The following is a 27189-nucleotide window of genomic DNA, read 5'->3' on the forward strand; positions in this document are numbered from 1 at the left end:
TGACACATAATTAATCTGCAGATTTGGATTAAGACATTTTGCTCTAGAGAGATTACATTTGCTTCTGACAGTCTCTTGGGGACATTACACTAATCAGAGATCTACTTAAAACCAACTCAATTCTTAATACGGTCTGGACTATGCAAGATATTAAACTTTAGGTTGCAACTCCATGAGAAGCCTGGTGTACTTCTGGTTGACCCTCACTCAGAGCATGTAGTTCTTTAAAATCCCAGCTCATTTTGCATAAAGTTGTCTCTTAAACCTCTTACTTCTGCCAGTCCTGGGCTTTGATTTTTTTCCCACTTTCCTTCCAAAATGATCAAACCCAATTTACAGGAGACACAAATGCAGGTCAAAAGTAGCTTTGGTGTTTCTTAAATTCTTTTCAATGTTTTAAAATAATACATTATTCAGGTTTTTCTGGTAAAGTTTTTGAGCGAGAAATTATTAAAATAATCTAGCCAAACATTGCTTCCAGAAGCTAAACCTAAAATTTTCCACTTTTCCAGTGCAACATGGAAGTTCAAACAAAACTTCCTCTTTATCAAAATATAATTAAAATATAAAAATCTGATGGAAAAGTTAAAATTTTAAAGCAAGATTCTCCTTAAATTTTGTTTCTACAGAATGACAATATCTGCATAGTGAAAGAAAAAAAAGAAAAGAGTGGTTTGTGGTCAAGTAAATTTGGCAAATGTTGCAATAAACTTTTTTTCAGATTTCTCTGAACTTTATATAATATTTTTGCCTGTGTAAAGGAGAAGGGCATATTTTGCTGTGCTTTTTGAACTTATTTTACCATGAAATTTCTTCTTTACATGGAGCATCTCCAAGGACATGTGTTCCACAGCATATACTTAAAGTTGCTTGAAATTAATAGCTGTATTTTTCTCTTGTCCTAAGCTGGAGGTGCCTGTTCTTCCCTGCTGGGTTCTGCTCTATCCAGAATGGTGGCTAGAGTGCCATATTCAACAAGAGGGTGAGAAGCACAGAAGAGCTAGCAGGAGGGCTGCTCTGCATGTGCGTAGAGGTACAGGAGCAGGTTCACACCCAGGTGAAGAACTTTCCCAGGTCCTTGTGCTTCTCTGTCCTCCCAGACTTCTGGGATCTTGTGAGTCTTGTCAAAATCTCTGAGATTTTGCTCACCTCACACAGGCCCTGCACACTGTCCTCTGTGAGGGCCTGCGGTCTCACACCTACACTCAGGATCAAGTAAAGACACTATCTAGGAGCCCCACTCACAGTGAGCCCACCTCAAGAGCCCACTTTCACAGCACCAAACTTTTCACTGTTGGGTAGTTACGTGAGTTTCTTCTGAGATTCTCTACATTGCTGTTTTGGAAACTGCTTAATTATAAGTAATTCAGTCCCTAAATTTCATTTCATAGAGAACATATTTCACTCTTGAATCATAAATTGCATATGAATAAGTCATAGTCTGTTTCCTGCCCGCCCCATTATTTCATTATATATAAGTTTTATCACTGGGACCATTTCCAAAACATAAACCAAAGAGCTTTCATTATTAGTAGGACTGAGCATCATTTTGTGTTTTCTGGTCTTCTTTTTAGTCATTGTGATTCTAAAGGCCATTTTAATCAATTTCTGAAACCCACTTAACCTAGTTCTAATTGATTAATGCATTTCCTCTCCATGTATTAGGCATTTTCTTTACTCTTGCTTTTCTTCTCAGAAAAATAAATGTGTGTGTATGTGTGTGTGTCTATATACCTTTTAATCATTAATATTACTTGGAAAATGTTAAATTAACTAAAGTGAAGGTGTAAAATAAGTTGGGTGAAAATATAACTTCATTGCAATATTGAGATTTTCTCTAGGGATAAGCAAGTCCCTCTGTTCAAGTCTCTAATTCCCCTTTTTACAGTTTAGTGGTTCCATGTCTCTCCCACACATGGCTTCATTGTGTGCAGTCTTTTGAATTTCCTGGAGTGATGTTATATTTAGTTGCCAATATTATTTCTGCTTTCTGTTCTCATGGTTTCTCAGTCAGGCAATCAAATCATCTGAAAATGCTACTTGGCCTTTGTTTTTGTATTTTCCAATTTTGTCTAAAGGTATTGCTTATTTTTCCTGATCAGTCATAAATATTAGTGGGGACAGTGGCTTCTTTGTCTTTTTCCTAATGGCACTGAGACAGGAGTATGCCAGCACAGGCTGAGGTTCTTCTCTCTTTGAGATCTATCTGATAAATAATGTTACAGAATTATGCACATGCTACCAGTTTTTATGAGACTTGAATCAACATATAATACTGAATTTTAGAAAATACCTTTTGTTTGCATCTTTTCAGATAAGCATGTCTTTTTCCTCCTCTGACATTCTAAATATTAAATAGTTATATTCTTTGAAAATACCACACTCTAGTCATGGCCAAGAAAACCATCCCAGTTTTAGGCTCCTTCTTTAGGAGACCTGATCAACAGAACCCAGTAGTATTTTAAGACCAACTTAGTTCCTAAATTAAAATTTGTAGAATTTAGAAATGATAGGTCCTACTTCCCAGGGGTATTTCTTCATTGAGTATAAGCTTTCAGTATGTAATGGATACATTGTCTTAGTGCAAGAAAGTGTTTTTCTATTCGTATTTTGCTGGTTTATTTTTTAAATCATGATTAAATTTTGGATTATGTCAAATGCTTTTCTGTATTTATCAATATGAGCATTATTTTTGTCTTTTTCTATTAATATGATGTTTTACAATGATCTATTCTTAGATGTTAATCATCACTGCATTTGCAAAATAATTCCATAAAGTTGAGGTATGTAATTCATTTTATATGTTACTTTATTCAGTTTTCTAGTGTTTTTAGAGAATGTCTGTGTCTGCACTCATCAGGAGATAATTGGTCTGTCATCTTAATTTCTTAAGATACTTTTGTCTGGATTTTGTATCATGCTAATACTGGCCTCATGGAATAAACTGGGAAGTATTCTCTCTTAATAGTGAAGGACTGAATTGTTAGTGAAGGATTGGTATTACTTCTTCATTAAATACTTAGTTAAATTCACAAGTTTTTAAAAATTAATTAGTGCAAATTTTGGAGGATATGGCTGTAAGAGTTTATGATAATTTATTTTCCTAATTTTATATGCATCTAATTTTGTCACCTTTTAGCTGTTAAATGCCATTTGCTCTTTTTATATGATCATTGATTTTTATCTTTCTATAAATTACAAAATACTATTTGTTAAAAGATTAAAAGGCTGATAATAACACTATTTGTGTATTATTGACTCTAAACTGATTTTTTTCTCTTTTCAGATTGACCTTTTAAAGACCCTAAGAAGTCTTGATTAGATTGGATTTTAAGGTAAATGTTGGCATACAATATCTCTTAATGGTCTTCTAAGAAGTCCCTATGGATTCTAGCAGGGCTCCTATTTTGATATTCTGTTCTCTCCAAGGTAGTAGTAACATACAAATATGAACTCTGGGTGGGAAAAGAATGAGGTAAGTTAGTTTAGATAAGGTAAATGAGAGGAGACAAAAATTCAATGAGAGTTTTTGAAAGTTGAATTCTAAGTAAACTTTGTGAATCACTTGGATTGAAAATGTGGCCTTACTTCACTCTGTAGTTACCAGAATTAGCCCTAAAACAGCTCATTAGCACTACTTGACACTTTGTTAAATATTCAGTATAAATTCCTATTTTCATAGACAGGGTTTTCATTTTAATTAGTTTCCACTGGTGTAGCATTCTTTCCAGAAGGAATGTCATTGTGGTTTGGATTATGGATTGATTTATCAAGTAATAAAGGTTACTAACAAAAGACCATCCAGGCTTACATAATCTCTTTCCATACTTCTAATTCAGAACATCAAATAAGTTTAACTTTTCCATCTTATTTGCAATTATTTTCTTAAATTGTGTTTTGTCTAAAAGAAAAAAAAAAAAACTATGTTACTCATCCTTCTCTTACCTAACCTTGGATTACATTTCAAAATGATGATAATCAGCAAGCCGTAGAAAGCGGTATATTTATAGCAACATGGTAACCAACTTAATTAAGTAATATCAAAGATGTATGAAATATCTGTGTTCTTTCTCTTGATTCACATAATTTTCTTCATGATCTGAATTACAGATGGAATTACAGAAGGAATTACATGGCTTGATTGCTTTTTAAAGTGATTATTGAGCTCTTCAGATATTTATTGGTTCCTCCAGATCAATTATCCACATTTATAAAGTGCTATATCTAATTGGCAATCTATTTCACTTACACTTTTAAAATTGCCCCATTGTTGGTCAAATCGTGTTTAACAGCACCAGACTCCATTATACAAAATAATTTTATTTCTAAGTAGGTTTCCTTAAAGCTGTTTCTCTGATTATACATAACAACTTTGATAGACTACAGCCATTGTGCAGACTGGAGCTGCCATAATCTTTTTCTATATTATGGAATCAGTCTCTACTCTTTATAAATATGGATCATAGCAACCAGTTAAGACTTGCTTTGCTACAGCATGGTTTACATTGCAGGTAAACTCAAGTGAGTAGCAAAACAATAATATTGAGAGTTCAATAGATGATGAAAACCTAGAAAATCCAGATTATTTAATAATAGAATCTTAGAATTAAATGAGATGATTTACATTAGAATGAAATTATATAATCACATCAGTGATTATCTAGTACAGCTTCTAACTAAAGCAGAAATATCTTCTGGCATGTACTTGACAGGGGCTCATTATTTTTCATTTTTTATTTATTTATTGAGACATGGTCTTCCTCTGTCACACAGGCTAGAGTGTAGTGACACGATCATGGCTCACTGCAGCCTTGACATCCTGGGCTCAAGCAATCCTCCCACCTCAGCTTCTGGAGTAGCTGGGACTACAGCTGGCTAGTTTTCCTATTTTTTGTAGAGACGGGGTCTCACTATGTTGCCTGGGCTGGTCTCAAACCCGTGGCCTCAAGCAATTCTTCCACCTTGACCTCCCAGAATGCTGGGATTACGGGTGTGAGCCATCACACCTGGCCCCATTTTTCATTTAAACAAACTCGACGGTATAAAAAATCACTTGCTTATAGGGAATCTCATATCTCAAAGCATCAGAGAGGTATCACATGCACACAGGTGAGCTGTAGCCTTCAGAGCCCGACAGTGTACGTTCAAATTCCATTTCTACTATTTCCTGACTGGAAAGATGGGCACATTTCATAACATCCTGGCACTTCGATTTTGTGATGTGTAAAGTGGATTTCTATAAACATTAAATTCGTGTGGTAGGAGTTATTAAGAAATTATTTTAGGCAGAGAGGAAAAGGGGTCCTTGGAATGTTTTCATTTCTTTTTAAAGCAGCTCCAGAAACGTTTCTTATCTAGCAGAGAAGCCCTGGCTCTTAGGGGCGGCAACCTTTGATATGCAAATGCAGGCCATTAGAAACTGGGTCCACCCAACATGGCGATTCTCACCATTGTCCTCTTGCCCTTGCCCCCACATGTCCCTGGTAACATGGCTGCCCCCACATATCCCCATGTAGGGAGCCCTGCATTTGCATATTAAAAGGCTAGGGTGGAAGGGCCAACTTTTTCCCAGGCTATGTGAATAACATGCCTGGTCAAACCAATCCCCTGAGTCCTTTGCAAATCAGACACTGCCTCCTCCAGCCTCCTCATAAAACTGGCTGGTATCCTTGGCACATGGGGTCTCCTTTCTCAGCTTTGGAGCCCCCCACTCTGTCTCTGTACAGGGGAGTTTCTTTCTTCTTTCTTCTCCCTTCCTTCTTCCCTATGAAACTCTCTGCTCCTTAAAACCACTCCACATGTGTCCATATCATTTTATCTAATTCGACTCCAGACGAAAAACCCTGTTGTTCCTCCACTCATCGGAGCCATATCATTAGTAAATATGAATAAAGACACAGTTAATATTATATAAACACGCAGAATACTCTCATGAACGCAATAATATTTGTTAGAAAATTATTTTATATGTAAACGTAAATCTGTCTCTCAGTACCTTCCACTCATGCCTTCTGGCTCTGACTCTAAAACCATGCTATGCAAAACGTATCCCTCTTCCGTATTTCCAGACTCAGTCTTCTGGGCCTTCTTTTCTTTAGGCAGAGTGTTACTAAAGGCTTAACATACATGAATACTGTCTTCAAGTCAGTGGAGTCCTAGACTAAGATTCACATGTTTCTTGGCTTTTTGGCTGATTTCGCTGCAGTATTCTTTTTATTTTTTTCTTTTCAGTTTTACAGATCTTCAGCATATATCATATTTCTTCACAAACTTGATGTCTTTATTTTAACAAAAGTTTAACCACGAGTTTTAGGGTAAGAAAAGTATGCCACATATACAATACATATGCACACACAAACACGCACACACAAACACACACACACACACATCACATACACATTGTTGCCTGTGTATCCCATAGAGTACACACTTCTGAAGCACTTTTTCCCTAGACCAGCTTCAACAAAATAAATAGTAACTTATCACTTCACTTTCAGAAAGCAGGGTTGTTTGCATTTCTTCAGTACTTCTGCCAAGACTTCAAGAGGCCAGAGACACTGATCAGGCAGGAAATTACACAGAGGGAAAATAACATACATGAGTCCTAAAAATATAGACTGTAAAGCATTCAATATGAAGGATGAAACCTATGCTTTGTATCTACAGGTTCTTTAGTTTATGGATACAACTTGCTGTAATATGGCCTTTTTCCATTTGTTTATACAAGTTGATTCATATAATCTTGTGTGCCTCAAATTTGCATAGAGACTTTGTTACTACTCTCCTATTAGCTGTAAGATTCTGTATCTAACCACCTTTGCAAAAATTGTGACAGTGAAAGTAATGTGACCTAATTTCATCTTGCTTGTGACCTTTAAGCTGCCCTTGCTCATTCCTGAGTGTAGGCCAAGCTAACTATGGAAGGAATTTAGTTTATAGCTTAACCTCAAAACAAAGATGATAATGTTATGGCAGGGCGGGGTGGGGTGGGGGAGGGGAGGGAGGGGGGGTCCTTGCTCTCAGAGCTCCGAAGATGGTGGTGGGCTGCTTCCAAAATGGCGGCAGGCCACTTCCAAGATGGTGGCAAGCCTTGTTTTCTCTGACCTGGGGTTCTTGGCCTCACGGATTCCAAGGAATGGAATCTTGGGCCATGCGGTGAGTGTTATAGCTCTATTAGAAGCCGTGGGTCACAGAAGAGAACCACTGAACCCAGAGACTAGTGTTCAGCTCAGTTAGGACGAACCCGGGCACTCAGCCTTGCAGGAACAATGGCAAGCCTTTAGCCCAATCAGGAGCGACAATGGGCACCTCCTGGATCAGGAGCACAGCACAGGAATCAGGATCCCTGCTGGATCCGGAGGGATGGAAGTCAGTGGCGGGTCTGCGACGTCGGCAAACAGCAGTGGTGGACGGCGAGTGAAAGCTCAGCTCCAGCCGTAACAAACACGGACCAGAAGAGAGTGCAGCTGCAAGATTTACTAGAGTGAAAACAGAGCTCCCATACAAAGGGAGGGGACCCAAAGAGGGTAGCCATTGCCAGCTAGAATGCCTGAGTTTATATCCTGATCATTATCCCTCCCGCTGTGCTCTCAGGCGATAGAAGATTGGCTATTTCTTTACCTCCTGTTTTTGCCTAATTAGCATTTTAGTGAGCTCTCTTTACCACCTGATTGGGCAGGTGTGAGCTAAGTTGCAAGCCCCGTGTTTAAAGGTGGATGCAGTCCCCTTCCCAGCTAAGCTTAGGGATTCTTAGTCGGCCTAGGAAATCCAGCTAGTCCTCCTGTCTTTCAATAATAGTCCCTTCCTAAAATAAACCCCTTCCTTCCTTGGGGATCAGACTTCCTTTGAAACTAACAAATTAGCCACAAGATTAGAAATTATGGCTCAGGAGTCATGCAGCCAGAGGCCACAAGATTCCTAACCTCCCCACTTGCTCCCACAGGTAGCATTGCTATTATAAAACCTAAGATTGGTGTTTGAGGCATTTTTTCAGAGCCTGCCTTGTGATGGATCAGCTGGCACCACCCAGGCTGGTAACCTGGTTTATCTGGTCTCAAAAGTCAAAGCTCCAACCCAGGAACTGACTCAGTACAAGAAGGCAAGCTCTGTAACTGCCCAAGGGGTTCACCTTGCCCGTTACCTAGACAGAGCCAATTTGTCAAGATAGGGGTACAGCAATAGAAAAAGAGTAATTCATGCAGAGCCAGCTGTGCAGGAGACCAGAATTTTATTATTACTCAAATCAGTCTCCTTGAGCATTCAGGGAGCAGAGTTTTTAAGGACAAGTTAACTTAGTGGGTGGGGGAAACACAGTGAGCCAGGACTGCTGATTGGTCAGGGATGAAATCATATGGAGACAAAGCTGTCTTCTTGCACTGAGTCAGTTCCTGGGTGGGGGCCACAAAATCAGATGAGCCAGTTGATCAATCTGGGTGGTGCCAGGTGATCCATCAAGTGCAGGGTCTGCAAAATATCTCAAGCACTGATCTTAGGAGCACTTTAGGGAGGGTCAGAATCATGTAGCCTCCAGCTTCATGAGTCATAAACCATAATTTCTAATCTTGTGGCTAATGTTAGTCCTACAAAGGCAATCTAGTCCCCAGGCAAGAAGGAGGTCTGCCCTGGGAAAGGGCTATTACTGTCTCTGTCCTAAACTATAAGCTATAAACCAAGTTTCTCCCAAAGTAAGTTCAGTGTACGCCCAGGAAAGAACATGGACAGCTTGGAGGTTAGAAACAGGATGGAATTGATTAAGTTAGATCCATTTCACTGACTCAGTCATACTTTTGCAAATGTAGTTTCAGCTCCAACTCCCTGTGATTTCCTCCCCAACCCAACTAATCAGTATTCCCCATTCCGTTGCCTTCTGCACAACAAACTATACTTAAAAAATCCCTAGCCTCCAAATTTTTAGGGAGACTGATTTAAGCAATAATAAAATGCCTGTCCTTCAACTTAGCCAGTTCTGAGTTTACTAAACTCTTTCTCTATTGCAAAAGGCTGTTCTTCTCAGTGCAACAGGTTTTCTGGGAAGCAGGCAAGATGAACACATCAGGTGATTACATATAGAAGTTATTTAATTTCTTGCTGCCACTTCTGACAAATTATGTTTAGAAACAAGCCTTCTTACCTCATAGAACTTGGGTTATCATAAGCAAAAGAAACTTTGAAATTTTGAAATTGTAAGCAGACAGGGAAAGTCTCCAGGGATTATAGGAATTTAATCAACTTTAGCTATCAGCCTGTTTTACTGCCTTCTGCCCTGAAGTCTGTTTTTTTCCAAACCCTATGTGGAATGCAGTTACCTTGTTGGTTGGAACCAGCTCCTGACACACCCCAGCAACTTATAGATGAGTCTGAGTGAACTTCCCTTGTTACCATGCTAAAGTCTCCATCTGGGAGAAGCAGTAGCTTCATTACCTTAACATGCGACCTGTGAACTGGCATCATCACTGGCTGCTTCTGCAAAACTGGAACCCCTCCTCTACATGTGGTGACGCACCCTCTCCCTATGTATTGCCCCATATAATCCTCTTGTCACTTTCCCTTGAGGAGACAGTGCTTTGGAGAATACTCTCAGTGTTCTTCTTACTTGGGCCAAGTAATAAAACTCCTATTGATCAAAACCTGCATTCTTGTGGAGAGTTATTTGTTATCAGGCAAATAAACCCTGTTTTTTGGGGAAGTAACAAAATTACTCCAAAACTATAAAGTAAAAAATAAAATAAAAAATTATTAAAACAATAGCTGTTAACAGTTCTGAGAAGATTTGGGAGATTCAGGGGTTTTTGAACTTTTTTTTTAATCATCTAGAATATTTGGGTATACCTAGTAGTTTCTTTCCACAGCATTCAAACACAGGAAAGTAACCTGTATCAGATTTGTTAGATTTTTCTCTAGCTCTCAGAGGACAAGAACTAAGACTTCTTGTCAGGGAACCTCCACAAAAGTAAATATTTGATCATGATAATTAAATAAATGTGTAACCCAAGAGTCAAAAACAGTGAATCATCAGCATAATAGCTCTGTGCTGCTTCTACCTCTAGTCTGAGAAAATCCACCTTGAAATATTAAAATTGTAAGCAGACAGGGAAGGTCTGCTTACAAAAAAAAAAATTAGGACTTTTTTTATTACAAAAAGACTAATATTAAACTGTAGGAGCAAAAGGAATTTCCTTCCCTCCCTTTTCTGAAGGTTTGATAACTTTATTCTATAAAACAAACTTAAAATAGACAGATTAACAGGAGAAGGGCACACAAATATATTTATACATATATGAACATAGGAGGCTTGCAAACATGAAATTCAAAGGACAGAACAGATGGCTGAAGTTTTTACACCATCCTGAGGTGACAGAAAGATTAGGGGCTTGGGGCTTCTAGAGGAGGGAGGAGGTGGCCTTCCAAGAGAGTGATGGGAGGAAAGCATGGTGTGAAAATAAGTAATTCAGAATCTAAGCTGTTGGAACTTTCAGATATTTTGAGCCTTAAGGGAATGTAATTATGGGACCTGAGTCATGTGACAGGCAGTTGTAACCCAGGCAGCTGTAATCTTTGTTGTTTTGGTTATCAATTAGCCTTTTCTTTACCTACAGTGTTTTATAAAATGTTGTAAATGACAGAAGGTTGCCAGAGAAGACCCCTTCTCTGTTCACTGTTGATCTTCATTACAGATTAACTTTCCTCTTTCCTCTCTTACACAAAGACTTCATTACTGTCACATTATCTAAGACGGAACATTAAATATGCTTTTAAATTGGAAAGGATATGAAAACAAGCTGTTAAAAAAATCTTAGTTATAACTCATAAACAAAGCTTATATAGAAAATGTTATAATCCTACTAACTATTCTTGTTTTCTGCTAATATAAGGAAGAATTTAACTTTTAACTTCAGAGCACTGACTCCATTTCTCAGGAGTCCATGTTTCTTGGATAGTTATTCTCAGCTTTTCACTTAAATAAACTTTTTAATATTGGGTTCTGATCCTGTCAATTATTTCAGGTTGACAATGGCAAGCAAAGTTTTTCTTATTATGCAGATAAAAGCTCATTGGTAGAAGCTCTTGGTATAGATAGGAGCCTGAGGAAAAAGTTTCTCCCTCAGAACTCTAAAAGTGTCAGAGTTTTAGTCTCCTTTGTTTGTGAGTTAATCTTTTCTAGATGTGGATAAGGCAGATAAGGGATGGGGCTCAGAGAAAGCCTGTTTGTATTCACTGTTAACTTCAGTTATGTAGATTACCTCTACAGTTGCAAATCTTCCTCACAAAAAGACAGCTTGTAAAAGGTATTCCTATGGTCTGCAGCCTCTCTGAATAGCCATATCAAAATATATTAAAGACATATATTTGAAAGTGGCATATTTTGGTTTCCCTCAGAATCAAAACACATTAATATTTTTAGGATATAAGAGAATGCCATTATGGAGTAATCCCTATAGTACTTTGGCAATGATAGGAATATTATTGCCTGTGATGCTACACCTTACTTTTGTTCTCTTTATCTTATGGCACTTGGTGAGCCTTCAGAAGGTTTAAATGAAAAGTTGAAAGCAGATGGCCCTTTAAGAGAGACTTTATGTATTAAAATATATATATATATACATACTTATTTAAAAGAGACTATTGCTTCTGCTATTTCAAGCCACTTTGAAGGGAAGCCTGAACAGTCGATCAACTTGTTGATGGAATGCCAATTTTACTACCATAAAGTAGTGCCTCAGGAAAAACTAATCAGAACTTTCATGGGAAATGCCCCAGATACTCTAGGGTCTATAGTAGCAGAGATCCCTAAACCAATGTTATTTGATGTGGTTCATTGGCAAGCGTTATCCTTAATGAGCTGGGTGAAGGTTTCCAACGTTCTGTACGTGTTTTCACTATGAATGAGACAGGGATAAGAGCCATCACTTTTTCATCCAAAAGAGATTCGTTCATGCCATAAACATACTAGGCACAGGTGATAGAATGGTGGATACATAGGCACAATCTCTCTTCCAGTGAAGTTTATGAAATAATAAAGTGGCAGTTCCCAAAGCTGGGGTTCTGGATCAATAACTAAGAGAATCTCCTGGTAATTTGTTAAAAAAGAAATTTCTCAGGCCCAACTCCAGCCAGACTTCCTGAATCAGCAACTCTGAGGATGGTGCCCAGCAGTTTTCTTTTTTCTTTCTTTTTTTTTGAGACAGAGTCTCACTCTGTCACCACACTGGAGTGCAGTGGCGCGATCTCAGCTCACTGCAACCTCCACCTCCAGGTTCAAGTGATTCTCCTGCCTCAGCCTCCCGAGTAGCTGGGACTATAGGTGTGCACCACCACGCCCAGTTAATTGTTGTATTTTTAGTAGAGACGAGGTTTCACCATGTTAGCCAGGATGGTATTGATCTCTTGACCTTGTGATCCACCCACCTAGGCCCCAGCAATCTTTTTTTAAGAGCTTCCAGGTGGGGAGTAAGACTCTTTCCTTTCCGTCTGGTGGCAGCCATCAGGTAGGCCAAGACAGGTGCTTACAAGTACATCCAGGAGCTGTGGAGGAAGAAGCAGTCTGATGTCATGTGCTTTCTTCTGAGGGTCCGCTGCTGGCAGTACCGCCAGCTCTCTGCTCTCCACAGGGCTCCCCGCTCCACCCAGTCCGATAAAGTGTGCCGACTGGGCTAAAAGCCAAGCAAGGTTACATTATATATAGGATTTGTGTTCGCCATGGTGGCCGAAAATGCCCAGTTCCTAAGGGTGTAACTTACGGCAAGCCTGTCCATCATGGTGTTAACAAGTTAAAGTTTGCCCGAAGTCTTCAATCTGTTGCAGAGGAGCAAGCTGGACGCCACTGTGGGGCTCTAAGAGTCCTGAATTCTTACTGGGTTGGTGAAGATTCCACATACAAATTTTTTGAGCTTATCCTCATTGATCCATTCCATAAAGCTATCAGAAGAAATCCTGACACCCAGTGGATCACCAAACCAGTCCACACGCACAGGGAAATGCGTGGGCTGACATCTGCAGGCCGAAAGAGCTGCGGCCTTGGAAAGGGCCATAAGTTCCACCACACTATTGGTAGTTCTTGCTGCGCAGCTTGGAGAAGGCGCAATACTCTCCAACTCCACCGTTACCACTAATATAATAAAGTTTGTAAAATTCATACCTAATAAACAATTTAGGACATTCATGTCTGCTTACAGGTGTTGTTTGTTAAAACTAGTCTGCAGATTGTTTGATGAATGCTTTGTCAAATTATGAAAGTTAAAGTGCAGTAATGTTTGAAGACTATAAGTGATGGTGTATCTTGTTTCTAATATGATAAACTTTTTGTTTTTGCTTTATCTTGTTAGATCTTGTTAGGGAGTTATATGTCAGTGGTGTTATGATAGGTTCAAAATAAAGTCTTTAGAAGAGGAGTCCAAAAAAAAAAAAAAAAAAAAAGGCAGGTGCCACTGAAACAATGAAACTAGATATTGAACAAAACATTACAATGTTGTAAATGTAATTAGCAAGAAGAGGAAACCCTCACATCTAAAACACTGGTTTTCAACCATAGCTCTACACAGAAAGATCACTCAGGAAGCTTTAAAAGAATATCTAAGCTGAGAATTCAACCCCAGGGTTTTGCCTGGACTGAGAAAGAACTCAAGCATCATTATTGTTAAGATCTCCAGGTGAATCTCATGTGTATCAAGGTTTGAAAAGCACTCAGCTTTGCAACTCAAACTGTGGTCCATGGTCAGATGCATCATATCACCAGGAAGCCTGTAGAACGGCAGAATCTCAGGCTCCATCCCAGACCCACTGAACCAGAACCAGCATTTTTAACAAGACCTCCAGGTGATTGCTATATGCATTAAGGCATGAAACACTGGTTTAAAGAGTTTGTGATTAATTTCTCTCTTCTGAGGCATCTGTGCCCCTAATATGAAGTAATAGCATACACATTATCTATCACAGCCTGAGTGTGGTGTGATGTGCCCAGGGCATCTGTGGTTTGTCATGAAACATTTTTTGTGGTTTGTTAATGCCTGAGAAGAGTTCTCTGGGCATATAAAAATACTCCTATTAAAGATGTTTCTTTGTTTTCTAAACCAAAGACCATATAGTAATATGGTCCCATAGCCGTTTGGGGGTGATTTTAAATGGAAAATTAGAGGGTTTCTTTACAAGCCTTACATGCAACTTGTAAGTCAAGGAATGTGTCTGGTATTTATCTCTTATCTGTTAGTACACTCTATTGTGTACTACCCAAGGATCAAGGTACTAACTAAGGCTAAGTTGTTGATTTCACTAGCTCTTATAGTCATGCTTATTTTTATAGTAACCATGCAAGCAAAATATTATTATGCCAAATTTTTCATAAGAAAACTGAGGTCCAGAGGATTACATTGCCTAAAGTCATTCAACTAATAGATGGCTAAGCAATAATTAATTCAAACTAAGCCACTGAGACACCAAAGATCAAAATCTTTTCACTACTCCAACTTGATTGCTTTAATTCTGAAAGTTTTAGTGAAGCATCACATATATCCCCTCCTTTATACATCCTCTAAAATATATAAAACATTCCCTGTCTTCCTATGAATAAATGATAATTGATCGTAACTTTTCCAAACTATCTCTTGTCATCTGCTGACATGCCAAATACCCTGCACTTGGTCCCAAGGTGTCATTCATCTAATTTAAATGCTTATTTTTGGAATAGTCAATTTTGAGTGTTAATAAACTATAGGCACATTTGATGAGATATGGCATATTTTGGAATCAGATAAAGAACATTTATATGCCATTTCTGGTTCTTTCCTTAGCTCTACCAAATTAATTCCATTACGCGCCTTGTCTAGCTACAGAATATTGAACTTTGGTTGTCTGTGTCTGTTTATAAATTAAAAGTACGACTTTAGAGTTTGCACATTATTCTGTACTTGATGTATATATGAAGAAAGCAGCAAAATTAAGGTAATAAAGCCTGTCTTTAAAAGGCATTTAGTCACTGTAGTTCTCTTTGGTGGAAAATGACCTTGGCTGCCTCTTTCATGCATCCTTGCATTTGGCTTAGGATGCATAATTCATACAGCAATCAATTAGCTGACTGTAAAGCCTGCAACAAGAGGGAATATTTCCTATAAATCATTGCTGGCTAAATTGCTGAGACAATTAATAAAGTAGGAAATCTGTGGACATTAATTTGTAAGCAGCACAGGTTGATCAAAAGCAAATCAGTTTCCTACACATCTTGGAAAGAAATTGCACACAAAGAAAACACCAGATATCATTTAGTCACCATTTATTAGGAAGGGTTTGATCAAGATAATATCATTTGTTGTTTTTATGAAGGTGAACAAGTGCCTAACATAAGTGGCTCATTATGTTAGGTGGCTCACATATTTATTTGGCTTAGGGTACTCAATCAACAATGCCTTTGTATGAATTAAAATACAGCAATCAAATAATTGTCCCTGCTTGTGCGGCATCTGTAATCTAGCACAGGGATCCTGAAAGTTAAATCTCTTGGAGGCCATGAGTGTTCACAGGGTGGCCAGTACATTTCTCCAAAATGCAAATCATCTCAGCATTCATTAATTGAGCTTCCAATGCTATTTCATCAATTACTTTTATGTGAATTCCACATAATCTCAATAACTTCAATTTGCCTGTTTCATAGAAAGAACTTTGCTTTTGACATGTATGCTGTCCTTTTTTATTTTTAAGATATTGCTCAAAAATATTTTCAAATCACATTAAGAACACAACAACATCTTTATAAATGACTGATTGCTCAGAGATGTCACATACGTGTTATTTTTATTAAATGAGAGATAAATGTAGTGGCCTTCATATACAGGTAAATGGTTATAATTTGGCTGCACATCAGAGTCACTGGAAGAACTTTTAAAACTTAGCTATGCCTGAGCCCCATCTCCTGGAGCTATTCATTCAATTAGTCTAGTCTAAGGCCGAGCAGTATTTTTTTTAACTCCCAAGTTGAGTTGAATGTGCAGGCGAGTTTGGGGGACACATTTATTGATTGTATGGTATTGTATGGTGCAATGTGTCTCAAACTTGAAGCTGCATACAAGTCATCTGCAATGTCTTGTTTACTTTCAGATTTTTATTCAGTAGGCTCAGGGTTAGAGCTGTGGGTCCACAAATGTTCAACATCACTAATCATCACGGAAACATAAATCAAAAACACAGGGAGATATCACCTCATACCTGCTAGGGCAGCTATTATCAGAAAAACAAACTAGCAAATATTGGCAGGAATGTGGTATAATTAGAATCCTTGTGAACTGTTGGCATGAATGTCAAATGCTACAGCCACTGTGAAAAACAATAAATAACTTGCTCAAAAATTTAAAAATAGAGTAGTCCTATGATCCAGCAATCCCACTTCTGGTATATATCCAAATCAATTGAAAATAGGATCTCAAAGAGATATTTGCATTCCCATGTTTTTGTAGCATTATTCACAATAGCCAATAGGTAGAAACAACCTAAATGTCCATTGATGGATGAATGGATAAAGAAAATAATACAACAAATTATTATTCAGCCTTAACAGTGAAGGAAGTCCTGTTATAGGCTACAACACAGATGATCCTTGAAGACATAATGCTAAGTGAAATAAGCCAGTAGCAGAAGGACAAATACAGCTGATTCCATTTATATGAAGTCTAAAGTATCCAAACTCACAGAAAAAAAGCAAAATGGTGGTTGCCAGAGGCTAAGAAGAAGGAGAAATGAGGAGCTGCTATTTGTAATGGATAATTTTATGTGTCAGCTTGAGTGGGCCACAGAGTGCCCAAGCCTGGCCACTGTCAGACTGGAACTTACATCTTCAGTTCTCCTGGCTCTCAAGCTTGTAGGATGCAGATCTTGGGACTTGTCAGCCTCCATAATCATGTGAGCCAACTTCTTTTCATAGATCTCTTTATGTATATCTGTCATTTGGTGCTGTTTCTCTGGAGAATACCAACTAACATGCGGTGTAATGTGTATAGAGTTTCAGTCATGCAAGATGAAAACCTTCTGGAGATCTAGAATATGCAGACAGTTAACACTACTGTACACTTAAAAGTTTGTTAAGAGGGTAAATTCCATGTTATGTGATTTTTCTACAAGAAAAAAAAATCTCAGAAAGATACAAAAAGATGTAGTAATCATGAAATAGGAATGGTTGATTTTTTAAAGAAATACAGGGGTTAGAAAATAAAACCAAGGACATTTCTCAGGAAATAGAGCAAAATATGAAGAAGACAAAAGAGAAAGGATAAAAAAAATTAGAGGATCAGTTAGATAAGTCTGATATCTTACTAACTGGCATTCCAGAAGAGAAAATGATGATATTATCTAAAAAATAGAAAATTTCCAGAACTAACTGACTTATGTTTCCAAATTGAAAATATACTCCAAGTGCCCCACCCCTAGTATTATGAATGAAAATAGGCTCATGCCAAGAGAACCGTCATGAAATTTCAGAACACTGGGCAAAGAGGAGACTCCAAGCTTGCAGGGGATGGTGCAGAGGGGGGAAATGATATATAAATATTCAGGGCTGGGCACGGTGGCTCACATCCATAATCCCAGCACTGTGGGAGGCTGAGTCAGGAGATCACCTGAGGTCAGAAGTTCTAGACCAACCTGGGCAACATGGTGAAACTCTGTCTCTACTAAAAATACAAAAATTAGCTGGGCGTGGTGGTGCGTGCCTGTAGTCCCAGCTACTCAGGAGGCTGAGGCAAGAGAATCACTTGAACCCAGGAGGTAGGGGTTGCAGTGAGCCAAGAGCATGCCACTGCACTCCAGCTTGGGCAACAGAATGAGAATCCATCTCAGAAAAAATAAAATAAAATAAATTTTCAACTTGAATCAAGAAAGTAGCCCTTTTCCTTTCCCTTGCTAACAAAAACACAACTTTTATATCAAATGACTTTGGACTTCTAAACAGTTTCATTAGAAGCAAGACAATGATAGAAAAATGCTATAAAAATTACAAAGAAAAATGTTTTCCAGTTGCATTAGCTTCCTGTGGCTGTTGCAATAGGAAGTATGCTCAACAAGTTCAGTATCCCCAATCTAAAAATCCAAAATCCAACATGCTCCAAACTTTGAAACTTTTTGAGCACTGATATGATGCTCAAAGGTCATGCTTAAAGGGAATTCTCATTGAAGTATCTCAGATTTTTTATTTTCAGATTAGGAATATTCAACCAGTATGAATATTCAAATATTCAACCAGTATGAATATTCAAATATTCCAAAATTTGAAAAAATCCCAAATCCAAAACACTCCTAATCCCAGGGATTTTAAATAAGGTATACTCAACCTATAGCACAAACTGGATGGCTTAAAACACCAGAAATTTATTCTTTAATAGTTCTGGAGCCCAGAGGTCTAAAATAAATTGCAGGGCTATGCTCCCCCCAGGGAAAATCTGTTTCTTGCTACTTTCAGCTTCTGGTGGCTGCCCACATTCCTTGGCTTGTGGCTACATCCATCCAACCTCTGCCTCTGTGGTCACGTTGTTTTCGCCTCTTCTGTCTGCATCAAATGTCCCTCTGCCTCTCTCTTATAGGGATTATGTGATTGCATTTAGGGACCACCATTATAATCCAGGGTAATCTCCCCATCTCAAGAGCCTTCACTTAATCACATCTACAAAGACCTTTCCCTTATAAGGCACTATCTTCAGGTTCTAGGGATTAGGATCTGATATATTTGGGTGGTCACTAGTCAGTCTACAACATCAGCTAAGCTCTCAATGGTAAAGATAGGAGTATTTCTGATCTGCCAGTCTCAAAGATATTTGCCTCCTAATCACTCTTCTCAGGAAGCTTCACAAGGATGGGTTCCATTTAGCAAGAAGGAGAAACACCAGGGATACAGAAACAGCAAATCCAGCACAAAGGGAGGTGACAGGATTTCCAGGATACAGTGAGAGCGAGGGCCAGAATAAGTTTTGTGTACCAGCCAGGACAACCAGTCCAGATGCATGCTCTGGAGAAGGCATCTGAACAAGTTGGAGCTAATAGAAAACAGGAGATTGATGACTAGCAGAGTTTGGGGTATAATACATAACATAACTTCAAGTAAAATAACTAATATAAATTGGTATTATCCATAAGCATTGGCAAAAATGAATGAAAATTTTCCTACCACAGACCTAAGTAGATGTTCAAAATAAAGTCTAACTCACCCCAGCATATGGTATGTTCTTTTTAGTCAAATTGATAGCATTGGTCTATAAGAAGTAAACACTGCAATTATTAGCTCCTTCTCCTAGAAATAATACAAAATGCGTAACTGAGAAAAAGACTATGTAAAAAGTGAATAATCATAGTCCCTAGGGTTTTTTTCATTAATGAAACCAGTAAAAATATAGAGTAAATTGATATTTCTGACTGCTTTTTACAAAGTTTGAATATTCTAAGATAAGAAGGTAGACAAAGGAGTCAAAGAGAAATTTAGATGAACATACAGATAAAGCAGGGAAGTCTCTCCTAGTTTGCCACATGTAGGAAATAAATACTGATGTCTTCAATATTTCTTTTTATATACATATATATTTATTATACTTTAATTTCTAGGGTACATGTGCACAATGTGCAGGTTTGTTACATATGTATACATGTGCCATGTTGGTGTGCTGCACCCATTAACTCTTCATTTACATTAGGTATATCTCCTAATGCTATCTCTCCCCGCTTCACCCACCCCACAACAGGCCCCGGTGTGTGATGTTCCCCTTCCTGTGTCCAAGTGTTCTCATTGTTCAATTCTCACCTATGAGTGAGAACATGCGTTGTTTGGTTTTTTGTCCTTGCGATAGTTTGCTGAGAATGATGGTTTCCAGCTTCATCCATGTCCCTACAAAGGACATGAACTCATCCTTTTTTATGGCTGCATAGTATTCCATGGTGTATATGTGCAACATTTTCTTTGTTTTTTTTTTTTTTTTTTTGGCATTTTTAATTTGGGTTTCTTTTATTTAAGTTTAACGTTAATTCTATGTTGTGTTTAAGTAAGAACAATAAAGATTCTGTATCTGTGGCTCCAGTCAGATGTCCAATAGTACAAATTAGCTTCAAGTTACACATACTGAACAAAAGAGGCTGAGCGAGTGAAGGAGGGGAGGAGTGAGGGGAAGGAGGTAGGGGGAGGGGGAAGGAGAAGAAACAAAGAATTGAACAGGCATGCAGACTTCTCCATACCACCTTCAACGCTAACCTGCTTCAGTGGGAGAGTAAAGTAGGCAAGAATGAGCAGCCACGGATTGTTGAACTGTTACCAGCACCATGCTTTTCAGCAACATTTCAGCAGAGTTTGAAACATTTTTTACAGCAAAACAATTACACTCCCTCCCCAAACGACCTTTAACCATCTCAAGCTAACACTAAATTACTTTCAAAAATCGGTATAAAATACAGTTTAAACAATTAGAAAAATGAAAACTGATACCACTTATGCCTCTATAGTGTGATTAACCTCTCTTAGATGCTTGCATCACCTAGAAGTCTAATGGCTTTCAAATGTAATTTCCTTTTCTAATGGTTATCTTGCCACATCTGGCACGGAGACAACACAGTAATGCTGAAAAAGCCTCTATGCAGTCCTGTTAGTGTCTTAAAGAACCGAAAAGCTGGGACCAGTAAAATCCATAGAAATTCACTCTTGCCTTTAAGAACTTTTGAAAACTGTTTTAAAACAACAACAACAACAACAACAGGGCAGGAATCTAAATTTTGAGACCAAATTTAAAAGTCAGATTTGGTGGTTCTCAGTGACAACGGGGAGTTTCCAAGGGGTGGGATGGGGAGGAGGGGGTGGTCAGAGAGGGTTTCTCTTGTTGGCTTATGTCTCACTGATTTTCGTCTTCCACGTCCTGCAGCGCTTCTTTATTCTGCTCTTCACTGTCACCCTGCATATCTGAAGTCCATAGTGTCAGATTATCACGTAACAACTGCATGATAAGTGTAGAGTCCTTACAGCTTTCTTCACTCAGTGTATCCAGTTCTGCAATTGCATCATCGAAAGCTGCTTTTGCCAACCTGCAAACACGGTCAGGGGAATTAAGAATTTCGTAGTAGAATATGGAAAAATTGAGAGCAAGACCTAAGTAAATAGAATGCGCTGGTGGAAGTTCTGTCATTGCAATATCACTAGCAGCTTTATAAGCCACTAGGATGGTCTCCGCAGCCTCCTTCCTGTCATTTCCTGTGGCAAATTCTGCCGGTATGGTAGTCCCCTTTCATTTTATAATAGAAAACCTTGGACTCGCCAGTGTTAGCTGCTGGAATGAGGTGTTTGTCCAGTACATCCAGAATGTCACAACAGATTAACTTTAGCTCAGTCTCAACCATTTGCCGATATTCCCGAATCATTTTTAGCTTGTCTTCTCCTCCCTTGTTTTCTTCTTTCTGTTCAACGTTGCTGATTATTCTCCAGGAGGCTCTTCTAGCTTCAATCACATTCTTATTTGCAATGTGATAGGAGGTTTCTTTCTTCAACTGTCAGCTCCACATCCATCCCTGCTACTTTCTTCATTGACTCCACCATTTCGTCATATCGCTCAGCCTGCTTGGCCAGCTTTGCCTGGTACACCAGATCCTCTTGATCATCCATAGCGGCAGCGGCTCCGGCAGGGTCTTCACCACGGATGGAAGCGGACACTATCTCCGACTCTCTCAGCCTCTTGCTCCGCGTCAGGGCCTATGTGCCACATTTTCTTAATCCAGTCTATCATTGTTGGACATTTGGGTTGGTTCCAAGTCTTTGCTATTGTGAGTAGTGCAGCAATAAACATACATGTGCATGTGTCTTTATAGCAGCATGATTTATATTCCTTTAGGTATATACCCAGTAATGGGGTGGCTGGGTCAAATGGTATTTCTAGTTCTAGATCCCTGAGAATCGCCACACTGACTTCCACAATGGTTGAACTAGTTTACAGTCGCACCAACAGTGTAAAAGTGTTCCTATTTCTCCACATCCTCTCCAGCACCTGTTGTTTCCTGACTTTTTAATGATCACCATTCTAACTGGTGTGAGATGATACCTCATTGTGGTTTTGATTTGCATTTCTCTGATGGCCAGTGATGATAAGCATTTTTTCATGTGTCTTTTGGCTGCATAAATGTCTTCTTTTGAGAAGTGTCTGTTCATATTCTTCGCCCACTTGTTGATGGGGTTTTTTTTTCTTGTAAATTTGTTTGAGTTCTTCATAGATTCTGGATATTAGCCCTTTGTCAGATGAGTAGATTGCAAAAATTTTCTCCCATTCTGTAGGTTGCCTGTTCACTCTGATGGTAGTTTCTTTTGCTGTGCAGAAGCTCTTTAGTTTAATTAAACCCCATTTGCCAATTTTGTCTTTTGTTGCCATTGCTTTTGGTGTTTTAGACATGAAGTCCTTGCCCGTGCCTATGTCCTGAATGGTATTGCCTAGGTTTTCTTCTAGGGTTTCTATGGTTTTAGGTCTAACGTTTAAGTCTTTAATCCATCTTGAATTAATTTTTGTATAAGGTATAAGGAAGGGATCCAGTTTCAATTTTCTACATATGGCTACCCAGTTTTCCCAGCACCATTTGTTAAATAGGGAATTCTTTCCCCATTTCTTGTTTTTCTCAGGTTTGTCAAAGATCAGATGGTTGTAGATGTGTGGTATTATTTCTGAGGGCTCTGTTCTGTTTCATTGGTCTATATGTCTGTTTTGGTACCAGTACCATGCTGTTTTGGTTACTGTAGCCTTGTAGTATAGTTTGAAGTCAGGTAGCGTGATGCCTCCAGCTTTGTTCTTTTGGCTTAGGATTGACTTGGCGATGCGGGCTCTTTTTTGGTTCCATATGAACTTTAAAGTAGTTTCTTCCAATTCTGTGAAGAAAGTCATTGGTAGCTTGATGGGGATGGCATTGAATCTATAAATTACCTTGGGCAGTATGGTCATTTTCATGATATTGATTCTTCCTATCCATGAGCATGTAATGTTCTTCCATTTGTTTGTGTCCTTTTTTATTTCTTTGAGCAGTGGTTTGTAGTTCTCCTTGAAGAGGTCCTTCACATCCCTTGTAAGTTGGATTCCTAGGTACTTTATTCTCTTTGAAGCAAAACTACCATCAGAGAATACTATAAACACCTCTATGCAAATAAACTAGAAAATCTAGAAGAAATGGATAAATTTCTTGACATGTACACCCTCCCAAGACTAAACCAGGAAAAAGTTGAATCTCTTAATAGACCAGTAACAGGCTCTGAAATTGAGGCAATAGTTAATAGCTTACCAACCAAAAAAAGTCCAGGACCAGATGGATTCACAGCCAAATTCTACCAGAGGTACAAGGAGGAGCTGGTACCATTCCTTCTGAAACTATTCCAATCAATAGAAAAAGAGGGAATCCTCCCTAACTCATTTTATGAGGCCAGCATCATCCTGATACCAAAGCCTGGCAGAGACACAACAAAAAAAGAGAATTTTAGACCAATATCCCTAATGAACATTGATGCAAAAATCCTCAATAAAATACTGGCAAACGGAATCCAGCAGCACATCAAAAAGCTTATCCACCATGATCAAGTGGGCTTCATCCCTGGGATGCAAGGCTGGTTCAACATATGCAAATCAATAAATGTAATCTAGCATATAACAGAGCCAAAGACAAAAGCCACATGTTTATCTCAATAGATGCAGAAAAGGCCTTTGACAAAATTCAACAGCCCTTCATGCTAAAAACTCTCAATAAATTAGGTATTGATGGGACGAATCTCAAAATAATAAAAGCTATTTATGACAAACCCACAGCCAATATCATACTGAATGGGCAAAAACTGGAAGCATTCCCTTTGAAAACAGGCACAAGACAGGGATGCCCTCTCACCACTCTTATTCAACATAGTGTTGGAAGTTCTGGCCAGGGCAATCAGGCAGGAGAAAGAAATAAAGGGTATACAATTAGGGAAAGAGGAAGTCAAATTGTCCCTGTTTGCAGATGACATGATTGTATATCTAGAAAACCCCATCATCTCAGCCCAAAATCTCCTTAAGATGATAAGCCACTTCAGCAAAGTCTCAGGATGCAAAATCAATGTGCAAAAATCACAAGCATTCTTATACACCAATAACAGACAAACAGAGAGCCAAATAATGAGTGAACTCCCATTCACAATTGATGTCTTCAATATTTCTTACTGCCCCTTGCCTTGCTATCCTCTTTCAAGACTCTCCGTAAGGAGCAACGCTTTTTTGACAACAGTAGGGGATGAAAGATGTGAAATGGTTAAAGGAAAACTGCCACTACTCCTGCTGACCCACTCCACAAAATCCCTAAATTCAGAAAGTGCATTCAATCCAGGCCAATAGCTCATTTCTAATGTTTCACTTTCCCTCAAGAGAAATATGTATCAAAAGAAAATGAATCTAGCTTTTTGACTAAAGCTGCCTTCCCTAACACTGAGAATTTGAATTGCCTCTGTTTTGGTGCCCCAGCGATTTCAATATCTGATGCAGCGTTCCACATTAAGAATCAGAATGAATGAGAGGAACACCTTCTTTTATTTGTTTTGTTTTGCTTGTAAAGCAAAAGAAGAGTGATTGTGAAAATGGAAATGGAGAGGAGAAACAGAGGGATGACTCACCTGCAGACATGTTCCTGAGGGAGGTCATCTGGAGGAAAAATTCATATGGGTGTTGTGGATCTGGAAATGGACTCATTTAAACTCTCAACGTGCATGGCACACCTTCTTGCACATCCAAGGACATATGTACCTCAGTTGGAAGCTTGGTGGTTTGGAGAAAGTTCCTGATTCAACAAAAGTTAGAAAGCGGGGAGGTTTCAAGACCTGGAAGTGAAATCTAGACTACAGGGAGCCGGGAAAGAGTCAGAAGGAGAGGAAGCTGGGAGTAGACAGTTGCAAAACCCTCTCAGTGCTCTTAGGCCACACTAAGAATGTTGGTCTTTATCCTAAATCAGTGGGAATCCCTTGAAGTAAATAAAGGTAGAACAAGATTAGATTGACATCTTAAAACAATAAAATATGGACTTAATTAGGAAGTATAGGCAGAAGGGAATAATTAAGAGGCTTTTAATTATGGGAGTCAGTCCAGGGAAGAATAGTGGAAGTGGTAGTGGAGAGAATCAGACAGGCATAACAGATATTTAGAGAATATAATTAATAGAAATGGATGAATTATTGGATATGGGAAAGATGAAGACGAAGGTGTCCAAAAATGATTTCTGGGTTTCTAGTTTGCAGGTCTCGAGAATTTTTCATTATTTTTTTTTTTCTGAAAAACCTATAATTGATATAATGGGAAATAAAAAATAAATTTTTAAAAAGAATGAACAAAAATCTTCAAAAATAGTATTTGTAATTTCATATCATGTTTACAATGTGATCATAGATAAGACAATAAAATAATTTTTAAATGAGAAGACTGATATTTGATAACCTGCAAAATGTATTTTTAAAAAACCAGGTGTTACACTCTAAGTATCTTGCTTTTGAAATATAACATTGGTGACCAGTTGTGGTGGCTCATGCCTGTAATCCCAGCACTTTGGGAGGCTTCCAGCACTTTGGGAGGCGGAGGGGGGGGGTGGATCACTTGAGGTCAGGAGTTCGAGACCAGCCTGGCCAACATGGTGAAATTCTGTCTCTACTAAAATACAAAAATTAGCTTGGCATGGTGGCATGTGACTGTAATCCCAGCTACTCGGGAGGATGAGGCAGGAGAATCGCTTGAACCCAGGAGGCAGAGGTTGCAGTGAGCTGAGATTGCACCACTGAACTCCAGCCTGGGTGACAGAGCGAGACTCCAACTCAAAAAATTTAAAATTTAAAATTTAAAAATCAAAAGAAAGATAACATTGGCTATATCTCAAACGGCACCAATGCCATTATCCTTCCACTACAACCCTCAAAGCAAGACCATTTTTTCAGTGAATAGTAGGCCTCCCAGCGTAAAAAATTAGCTCTGAATGCATAGAGAAAGTAACTAAATTCAACATCAGTGTTATTTTTTGACCTATGCATCTTTCACCATATGAAACTGAAAATAATATGTATTATCAAAATCTCTACTTTCTTGCATAGTTCATCTGATCCAAAGAATCAAATAGCACATTGCTGAAAACACACCACCAATTCTCATGTGGTTATTTTGCAAATCAGTTTCTTTTTCTCTACTTTTATGTAACACATAAAATTTTCATATAGTTGAAATGAACTGTGCAGAAGAAAAGGTAAATGCCAGCAGGCATCTAAATATTGTAGCATCTGTTATATTTTACACTCTGTAATCACAAATTTTATAAGGCTTCATTGCATTTGAGGCTGGATTCTTCACAAATTATTGAAGATTGATAGCTCTAGTAATTGTCATTACACTTATATTTTATTATATCGAATTACATAAACTTCTACCTTTTTTGTGATAATATTTTTCTAGATAACAATTCATGATGTCTGCTTTATATTTTCTTGTAAATGTGTAAAATTTATATGATGTGAAATTAGCATCTTCCAATTAAGGTATCTCAAATTTGGAGGGTGTGTGTATGTGTGTGTATGCGTGTATGTGCACATGTGCTAGTATATGTGTGCCCAGATTTGAACATGTGTGTGCATGAGTGCATGTGTGTAGCATTGCTAATTATGAAAAAGCGTTTTCTAGGTAATTTAAAACAATAGCCTTTCTTTTAAGTTTTAGACCTCTAAGTTAACATGATCTTTTTCTCTCTTTTTAACCACTTATTAAAGTTCATCTCATCTGCCTACTTTCAAGGCTAACAGTTATTAAGTGTCTACTGTGCACTTGGTACTATTCTAGTATTACTATGGAAATAAACTCTTGTAAAACCTCATTTAACTTACAAAAGACCCATATGTGACAGGTAAAATTCACTTCATTTTATAGACAAGGAGAAGTCTCAGAGAAAGCTACTAACTTTGCCCAATGCTGTTTAATCAGGTCTCTAACATTGGTCTACCTCAGGGCCACTGCATCTAGTCACCCATGTTGTATATTGCACAACTCCAGGAATGCCACTCACAAAGCCTATTATATATACGGCACCCCTTAGAGCTTTCCAGTGCTACAACCCTATATCTGTCTTGAAAATCTAATATATTTTTTACTGCACTATTTTACCACCTCACTAACTCATTCATATTAAAGTAGCAGGAGTAGAATACAGTTGGGTAAAGAAAATAAGGAGTCA

At 38.3% G+C, this 27189-nt stretch overlaps 2 pseudogenes; one reads left to right on the top strand and one right to left on the bottom strand.

The window, feature by feature from the left end:
• Window positions 1–7300: 7300 nt before the first annotated feature.
• LOC129031543 (large ribosomal subunit protein eL15-like) lies at window positions 7301–13114 on the top strand (annotated as a pseudogene).
• A 7652-nt stretch (window positions 13115–20766) lies between these two features.
• On the bottom strand, window positions 20767–21652 carry LOC129031329 (14-3-3 protein epsilon-like; annotated as a pseudogene).
• Between the last annotated feature and the right edge of the window lie 5537 nt (window positions 21653–27189).

This window comes from Pongo pygmaeus, chromosome 11, assembly GCF_028885625.2.
Source record: "Pongo pygmaeus isolate AG05252 chromosome 11, NHGRI_mPonPyg2-v2.0_pri, whole genome shotgun sequence".
In the NCBI taxonomy this organism is placed as follows: Eukaryota; Metazoa; Chordata; class Mammalia; order Primates; family Hominidae; genus Pongo; species Pongo pygmaeus.